At 39.7% G+C, this 7,883-nt stretch overlaps 1 non-coding gene across 1 annotated transcript; it reads left to right on the top strand.

Moving 5' to 3' along the window:
- Window positions 1-6,138: 6,138 nt before the first annotated feature.
- Window positions 6,139-6,246, top strand: LOC112760661 (small nucleolar RNA R71). Its single transcript, XR_003181091.1, has one exon. It is a non-coding gene; the product is annotated as a small nucleolar RNA R71 (small nucleolar RNA).
- The last annotated feature ends 1,637 nt before the right edge of the window (window positions 6,247-7,883 follow it).

Here is a 7,883-nt window from a genome sequence, read left to right as displayed (position 1 = left end):
CTGCTATCTTCATCCAGTCAGTTTTACTCCTTTCCATGGCTGGCTTTATGTGATACATCACCACTGTCAATGGCTACTTTCGGTCATCTCTCGGGAAAATGATCCAATGCCCTGTCACGGCATGGCTAATCGTTTGGAGGCATCACCCTTGCCAATGGCTTCATCTTATCCTCTCAGTGAATAATATGCTCACGCACCCTGTCACGGCACGGCTATTCATCTGTCAGTTCTCGATCATGCTGGAATAGGATTTACTATCCTTTTGCGTCTGTCACTAACGCCCTGCAATCGCGAGTTAGGAGCTCGTCACAGTCATTCAATCATTGAATCCTACTCGGAATACCACAGACAAGGTTTAGACTTTCCGGATTCTCTTGAATGCCGCCATCATTCTAGCTTACGCCACGAAGATTCTGGTTAGGAGATCTAAGAGATATTCATTCTAGCTCAATTCATGTAGAACAGAAGTGTTTGTCAGGCACGCGTTCATAAGGGAGAAGGATGATGAGCGTCACACATAATCATCACCTTCATCACGTTCTTGGGTACGAATGGATACCTTAGAAGCGAAATAAGATGAATTGAATAGAAAACAGTAGTACTTTGCATTAATCTATGAGGAACAGCAGAGCTCCACACCTTAATCTATGGAGTGTAGAAACTCTACCGTTAAAAATACATAAGTGAAGGTCCAGGCATGGCCGAGATGGCCAGCCCCCTAAAACGTGATCAAAGGATCATAAGGTAATCCAAAGATGGTCTAAAAGACAATAGTAAGAGGTCCTATTTATAATAAACTAGTCACTAGGGTTTACATGAGTAAGTAATTGATGCATAAATCCACTTCCGGGGCCCACTTGGTGTGTGCTTGGGCTGGGCTTTAAGTGTTGCACGTGCAGAGGTCCTCCTTGGAGTTGAACGCCAGTTTTAGTGCCAGTTTGGGCGTTCAACTCTGGTTTTGGCTCCTTTTCTGGCGCTGGACGCCAGATTTAGGTAGAAAGCTGGCGTTGAACGCCAGTTTACGTCGTCTATTCTTGGCCAAAGTATGGACTATTATATATTGCTGGAAAGCCCTGGATGTCTACTTTCCAACGCAATTGGAAGCGCGCAATTTCGAGTTCTTTGGCTTCAAAAAATCCACTTCTAGTGCAGGGAGGTCAGAATCCAACAGCATCAGCAGTCCTTTTTCATCCTCTGAATCTGATTTCTGCTCAAGTCCCTCAATTTCAGCCAGAAAATACCTGAAATCACAGAAAAACATACAAACTCATAGTAAAGTCCAGAAATGTGAATTTAACATAAAAACTAATGAAAACATCCCTAAAAGTGACTAGATCCTACTAAAAACATACTAAAAACAATGTCAAAAAGCGTATAAATTATCCGCTCATCACAACACCAAACTTAAAGTGTTGCTTGTCCCCAAGCAACTGAAAATCAAATAGGATAAAAAGAAGAGAGTATACTATAAATTCCAAACTATCAATGAAACATGGCTCCAATCATATGAGCGGGACTTATAGCTTTTTGCCTCTTGAATAGTTTTGGCATCTCACTTTATCCATTGAGGTTCAGAATGATTAGCATCTATAGGAACTTCAGATTTCGAATAGTGTTATTGACTCTCCTAGTTCAGTATGATGATTCTTGAACACAGCTTCTTTATGAGTCTTGGCCGTGGCCCTAAGCACTTTGTTTTCTAGTATTACCACCGGATACATAAATGCCACAGACACATAATTGGGTGAACCTTTTCAGATTGTGACTCAGCTTTGCTAGAGTCCCCAATTAGAGGTGTCCAGGGTTCTTAAGCACACTCTTTGTTTTTGCTTTGGACCTTGACTTTAACCGCTCAGTCTCAAGTTTTCACTTGACACTTACACGCCACAAGCACATGGTTAGGGACAGCTTGGTTTAGCCGCTTAGACCAGGATTTTATTCCTTTAGGCCCTCCTATCCATTGATGCTCAAAGCCTTGGGATCCTTTTTATTTGCCCTTGCCTTTTGGTTTTAAGGGTTATTGGCTTTTTCTGCTTGCTTTTTCTTTTTCTCTTTTTTTTTTTTTTTCTGCAAGCTTTGTTCTTTGCTGCTTTTTCTTGCTTCAAGAATCATTTTTATGATTTTTCAGATTATCAAATAACATGTCTCCTAGTCATCATTCTTTCAAGAGCCAACATATTTAACATTCTTAAACAACAACTTCAAAAGACATATGCACTGTTCAAGCATACATTCAGAAAACAAGAAGCATTGTCACCACATCAATATAATTAAACTAAGTTCAAGGATAAATTCGAAACTCATGTACTTCTTGTTCTTTTGAATTAAAACATTTTTCATTTAAGAGAGGTGATGGATTCATAGGACATTTATATCTTTAAGACAAAGTTACTAACTACTAATGATCATGTAATGAAGGCACAAACATAGATAAGCACATAATACAGAAAACGAAAAACAGAGAAAGCAAGAACAAGGAATGAATCCACCTTAGTGATGGTGGCGTTTCCTTCTTGAGGAACCAATGATGTCCTTGAGATCTTCTATGTCTCTTCCTTGTCTTTGTTGCTCCTCCCTCATTGCTTTTTGATCTTCTCTTATTTCATGAAGCATGATGGAGTGCTCTTGATGTTCCACCCTTAGTTGTCCCATATTGGAACTCAATTCTCCTAGGGAGGTGTTGATTTGCTCCCAATAATTTTGTGGAGGAAAGTGCATTTGAGGCATCTCCGGGATCTCATGGAAATGAGCTTCTTGCGCCTCTTGAGCTCCATGATTGGGCTCTCTTGCTTGCTCCATCTTTTTCTTAGTGATGGGCTTGTCCTCTTTAATGAGGATATCTCCCTCTATGTCAATTCTAGATGAATTGCATAGGTGGCAAATGAGGTGAGGAAAGGCTAACCTTGCCATGGTGGAGGACTTGTCAGCCACCTTGTAGAGTTCTTGAGGTATAATCTCATGAACGTCCACCTCTTCTCCAATCATGATGCTATGGATCATGATGGCCCGGTCTATAGTGACTTCAGACCGGTTGCTAGTGGGAATGATTGAGCATTGAATAAACTCCAACCATCCTCTAGCTATAGGCTTGAGGTCCAATCTTCTTAGTTGAACCGACTTGCCTTTGGAGTCAATCTTCCATTGAGCTCCTTCTACACATATGTCCATAAGGACTTGGTCCAACCTTTGATCAAAGTTGACTCTCCTTGTGTAGGGGCGTGCGTTCTCTTCCATGTATGGCAAGTTGAACGCCAACCTCACATTCTCCGGACTAAAATCTAAGTATTTCCCCCGAACCATTGTAACATAGTTCTTTGGATCCGGGTTCTTACTTTGATCATGGTTTTTGGTGATACATACATTGGCATAGAACTCTTGAACCATTAGGATGCCGACTTGTTGGATGGGATTTGTTAGAACTTCCCAACCTCTTCTTTGAAGTGGTCTTGATGGGCTTTGGAGATGAACCTTTCCATCTCCCATGACTCGGATGTGGAAGCTTTTGTCTTCCCTTTCCCTCTTCTAGAGGATTCTCCGGTCTTGGGTGCCATCAATGGTAATGGAAAAACAAAAAAGCTATGCTTTTACCACACCAAACTTAGAATATTGCTCGCCCTCGAGCAATAAACAAAAGAATAGATGAAGAAGAAGAAGAAATGGAGGAGAGGGAGAGGGTGATGTGGTTCGGCCAAGAAGGGTATAGAGGGGTTGTGTTGTGTGAATTTGGTGAAGAATGGAGGTCTTTATATAGGGAATGGAGGGGGGGTTAAGGTTCGGCCATATGGGTGGGTTTGGGTGGGAAATTGGTTTTGAATTTTGAAGGTAGGTGGAGTTTATGAGGTAGGTTTATTGGGAAGAGTGGGTGGATGTGAGTGGTGAAGGTTTAGTGGGGAAGAGAGATTGAGGTAATTGGTGAGGGGTTTTTAGGGAAGAGTGTTTATGGGGTTGTGTGAAAGAGAGTGGTGAGAAGAAGTGCGTGGAGGTAGGTGGGGATCCTGTGGGGTCCACAGATCCTGAGGTGTTCAAGGATTTACATCCCTGCACCAATTAGGCATGTAAAAAATGCCTTTGTATCCAACTCTGGGCGTTCAGCGCCAGGTTGGTGGCCATTTTGGGCGTTCAACGCCCATTTGTGTGCCATTTCTGGCGTTGAACGCCAGAACCATGCCTGTTCTGGCGTTCAGCGCCCAGAAGCTGGCCATTTTGGGCGTTTAGCGCCAGAACCATGCTCTGTTCTGGCGCTGAACGCCAGACAGGTGCTCCTCCAGGGTGTGATTTTTCTTCTGCTGTTTTTGATTCCATTTTCAATTTTTATATTTATTTTGTGACTCCACATGATCATGAACCTAAGAAAAAATGAAAATCAATAAAAATAAGAATTAGATAAACATTGGGTTGCCTCCCAACAAGCGCTTCTTTAATGTCAATAGCTTGACAGTGGGCTCTCATGGAGCCTCACAGATGTGCAGAGCTTTGTTGAGACTCTCCAACACCAGACTTAGAGTTTGGATATGGGAGTTCAACACCAAACTTAGAGTTTGGTTGTGGCCTCCCAACACCAAACTTAGAGTTTGACTGTGGGGGCTCTGGTTGACTCTGCTTGGAGAGAAGCTTTTTCTGCTTCCTCTCCAAGGTTGCAGAGGGAGATCCTTGAGTTTTAAACACAAGGGAGTTCTCATTCCATTGAAGGAATAATTCACCTCTGTCAACATCAATCACAGCTCTTGCTGTGGCCAGGAAAGGTCTTCCCAGGATGATGGGTTCATCCTCTTCCTTTCCAGTATCCAGGACTATGAAATCAGTAGGTATGTAAAGGCCCTCAACCTTTACTAATACATCTTCTACTTGTCCATAAGCCTGTTTTCTTGAGCTGTCTGCCATCTCTAGTGAGATTTTAGCAGCTTGCACCCCATAGATTCCCAGTTTCTCTATTACAGAGAGGGGCATGAGGTTTATTCCTGAACCAAGGTCACACAGAGCCTTAAAGATCATGGTGCCTATGGTGCAGGGTATTATGAACTTTCCAGGATCCTGTTTCTTCTGAGGCAATGTCAGTTGATCCAGATCACTTAGTTCATTGATGAACAAGGGAGGTTCAACTTCCCAAGTATCAATGCCAAATAATTTGGCATTCAGCTTCATGATTGCACCAAGAAACTTGGCAGTTTGCTCTTCAGTAACATCCTCATTCTCTTCAGAAGAGGAATACTCATCAGAGCTCATGAAGGGCATAAGGAGGTTCAATGGGATCTCTATGGTCTCTAGGTGAGCCTCAGAGTCCCTTGATTCCTCAGAGGGAAGCTCCTTATTGACCACTGGACATCCCAGGAGGTCTTCCTCCTTGGGATTCACGTCCTCTCCTCTCCTCACAGGTTCGGCCATGGCGCTTATGTCAATGGCCTTGCACTCTTTTGGATTCTCTTCTGTATTGCTTGGGAGAGTACTAGGAGGGATTTTAGTGATCCTTTTACTCAGCTGGCCCACTTGTGCTTCCAGATTTCGAATGGAAGATCTTGTTTCATTCATGAAACTTACAGTGGCCTTAGATAGATCAGAGACTAAGTTTGCTAAATTAGAAGTATTTTGTTCAGAGTTCTTTGTCTGTTGCTGAGTGGATGGTGGAAAAGGCTTGCTATTGCTAAACCTGTTTCTTCCACCATTATTAAAGCCTTGTTGGGGCTTTTGATCCTTCCATGAGAAATTTGGATGATTTCTCCATGTTGAGTTATAGGTATTTCCATAAGGTTCACCTAAGTAATTTACCTCTGCTATTGCAGGGTTCTCAGGATCATAAGCTTCTTCTTCAGAAGATGCCTTTTGAGTACTGTTGGATGCAGCTTGCATTCCATGCAGACTCTGAGAAATCATATTGACTTGCTGAGTCAATATTTTATTCTGAGCCAATATGGCATTCAGAGTATCAACCTCAAGAACTCCCTTCTTCGTAGGCGTCCCATTACTCACAGGATTCCTTTCAAAAGTGTACATGAACTGGTTATTAGCAACCATGTCAATGAGTTCTTGAGCTTCTGCAGGCGTTTTCTTTAGGTGAATGGATCCACCTGCAGAAGTGTCCAGTGACATCTTTGATAGCTCAGATAAACCATCATAGAATATATCCAGGATGGTCCATTCTGAAAGCATGTTAGAAGGACACTTTTTGGTCAACTGTTTGTATCTTTCCCAAGCTTCATAGAGGGATTCACCTTCTTTCTGTCTGAAGGTTTGAACATCAGCTCTAAGCTTGCTCAGCTTTTGAGGAGGAAAGTACTTGGCTAAGAAAGCCGTGACCAGCTTATCCCAAGAGTTCAGGCTGTCTTTGGGTTGAGAATCCAACCATAATCTAGCTCTGTCTCTTACAGCAAAAGGGAAAAGCATGAGCCTGTAGACTTTAGGATCTACTCCATTAGTCTTAACAGTATCACATATCTGCAAGAATTCAGTTAAGAACTGAAAAGGATCTTCAGATGGAAGTCCATGAAACTTGCAGTTCTGCTGCATTAGAGAAACTAATTGAGGTTTCAGCTCAAAGTTGTTTGCTCCAATGGCAGGAATGGAGATGCTTCTTCCATGTAAATTGGAATTAGGTGCAGTGAAGTCACCAAGCATCTTCCTTACATTATTATTATTTTCGGCTGCCATCTCCTTCTCCTGTTCGAAAATTTCTGAAAGGTTATCTCTGGATTGTTGTATTTTAGCTTCTCTTAATTTTCTCTTCAGAGTCCTTTCAGGTTCTGGATCTGCTTCCACAAGAATGTTCTTATCCTTGCTCCTGCTCATATGACAAAGAAAAAGGCACAGAAAAATAATAATAATAATAATAGAGATCCTTTATACCACAGTATAGGGATCCCTGTGTGAGTAGAAGAAGAGGGGGAGACAAAGAATGTAATATAATGGAAGAAACACAACTGTGAGGAGGCTAGATATGTGAGATGAGATGTTAGGATATGAATGAATAAATAGAATAGGATGGGGGAGGGATAATTTTCGAAAATTATTTTGAAAAAGAGTTAGTGATTTTTGAAAAATGGTTTTTGAAAAATGTTAGAAATTTTTGAAAAATTTTTAAAATTTAAAAATAAAAATAATTAGTTAATAAAAAAGAAATTTTTGAAAAAGAGGGAAGATATTTTCGAAAATTAGAGAGAGAGAGAGTTAGTTAGGTAGTTTTGAAAAAGTTAAGAAACAATCAAAAAGTTAGTTAGTTAGTTGAAACAAATTTTGAAAAGATAAGAAGTTAGGAAGTTAGAAAAGATATTTTGAAAAGACATTTTTGAAAAAGATAAGATAAGAAGATATTTTTGAAAAGATATGATTGAAATTAGTTTTTGAAAAAAGATTTGATTTTTAAAATCACAATTAATGACTTGATTCATAAGAAATCACAAGATATGATTCTAGAACTTAAAGTTTGAATCTTTCTTAACAAGCAAGTAACAAACTTCAAATTTTTGAATCAAAACATTAATTGATTATGTTATTTTCGAAAATTTGGTATAAAAATAAGAAAAAGATTTTTGAAAAATATTTTTGGAATTTTCGAAAATAACTAAGAATTTTGAAAAAGATTTGATTTTTGAAAAAGATTTTGAAAAAGATAAGATTTTCAAATTGAAAATTTGATTTGACTCATGAGAAACACTTTGATTTTAAAAATTTTTGAAAAAGTCAACTCAAATTTTCGAATTTGATGAGAGAAAAAGGGAAAGATATTTTTTTGATTTTTTTGAAATTTTTATGAAAAACATGAAAATTATGCAATGCATGAAATTTTTAGATCAAAACATGTGATGCATGCATGAATGATATGAGTGTCAAGATGAACACCAAGAACACTTTGAATGTCAAGATGAACATCAAGAACATATTTTTGAAAAATT

The sequence above is a fragment of the Arachis hypogaea genome, chromosome 16 (genome assembly GCF_003086295.3).
Source record: "Arachis hypogaea cultivar Tifrunner chromosome 16, arahy.Tifrunner.gnm2.J5K5, whole genome shotgun sequence".
NCBI classification, from domain to species: Eukaryota; Viridiplantae; Streptophyta; class Magnoliopsida; order Fabales; family Fabaceae; genus Arachis; species Arachis hypogaea.
Note: the sequence above shows the minus strand (reverse complement) of the source record. Positions and strands in the feature narration are given on the sequence as shown.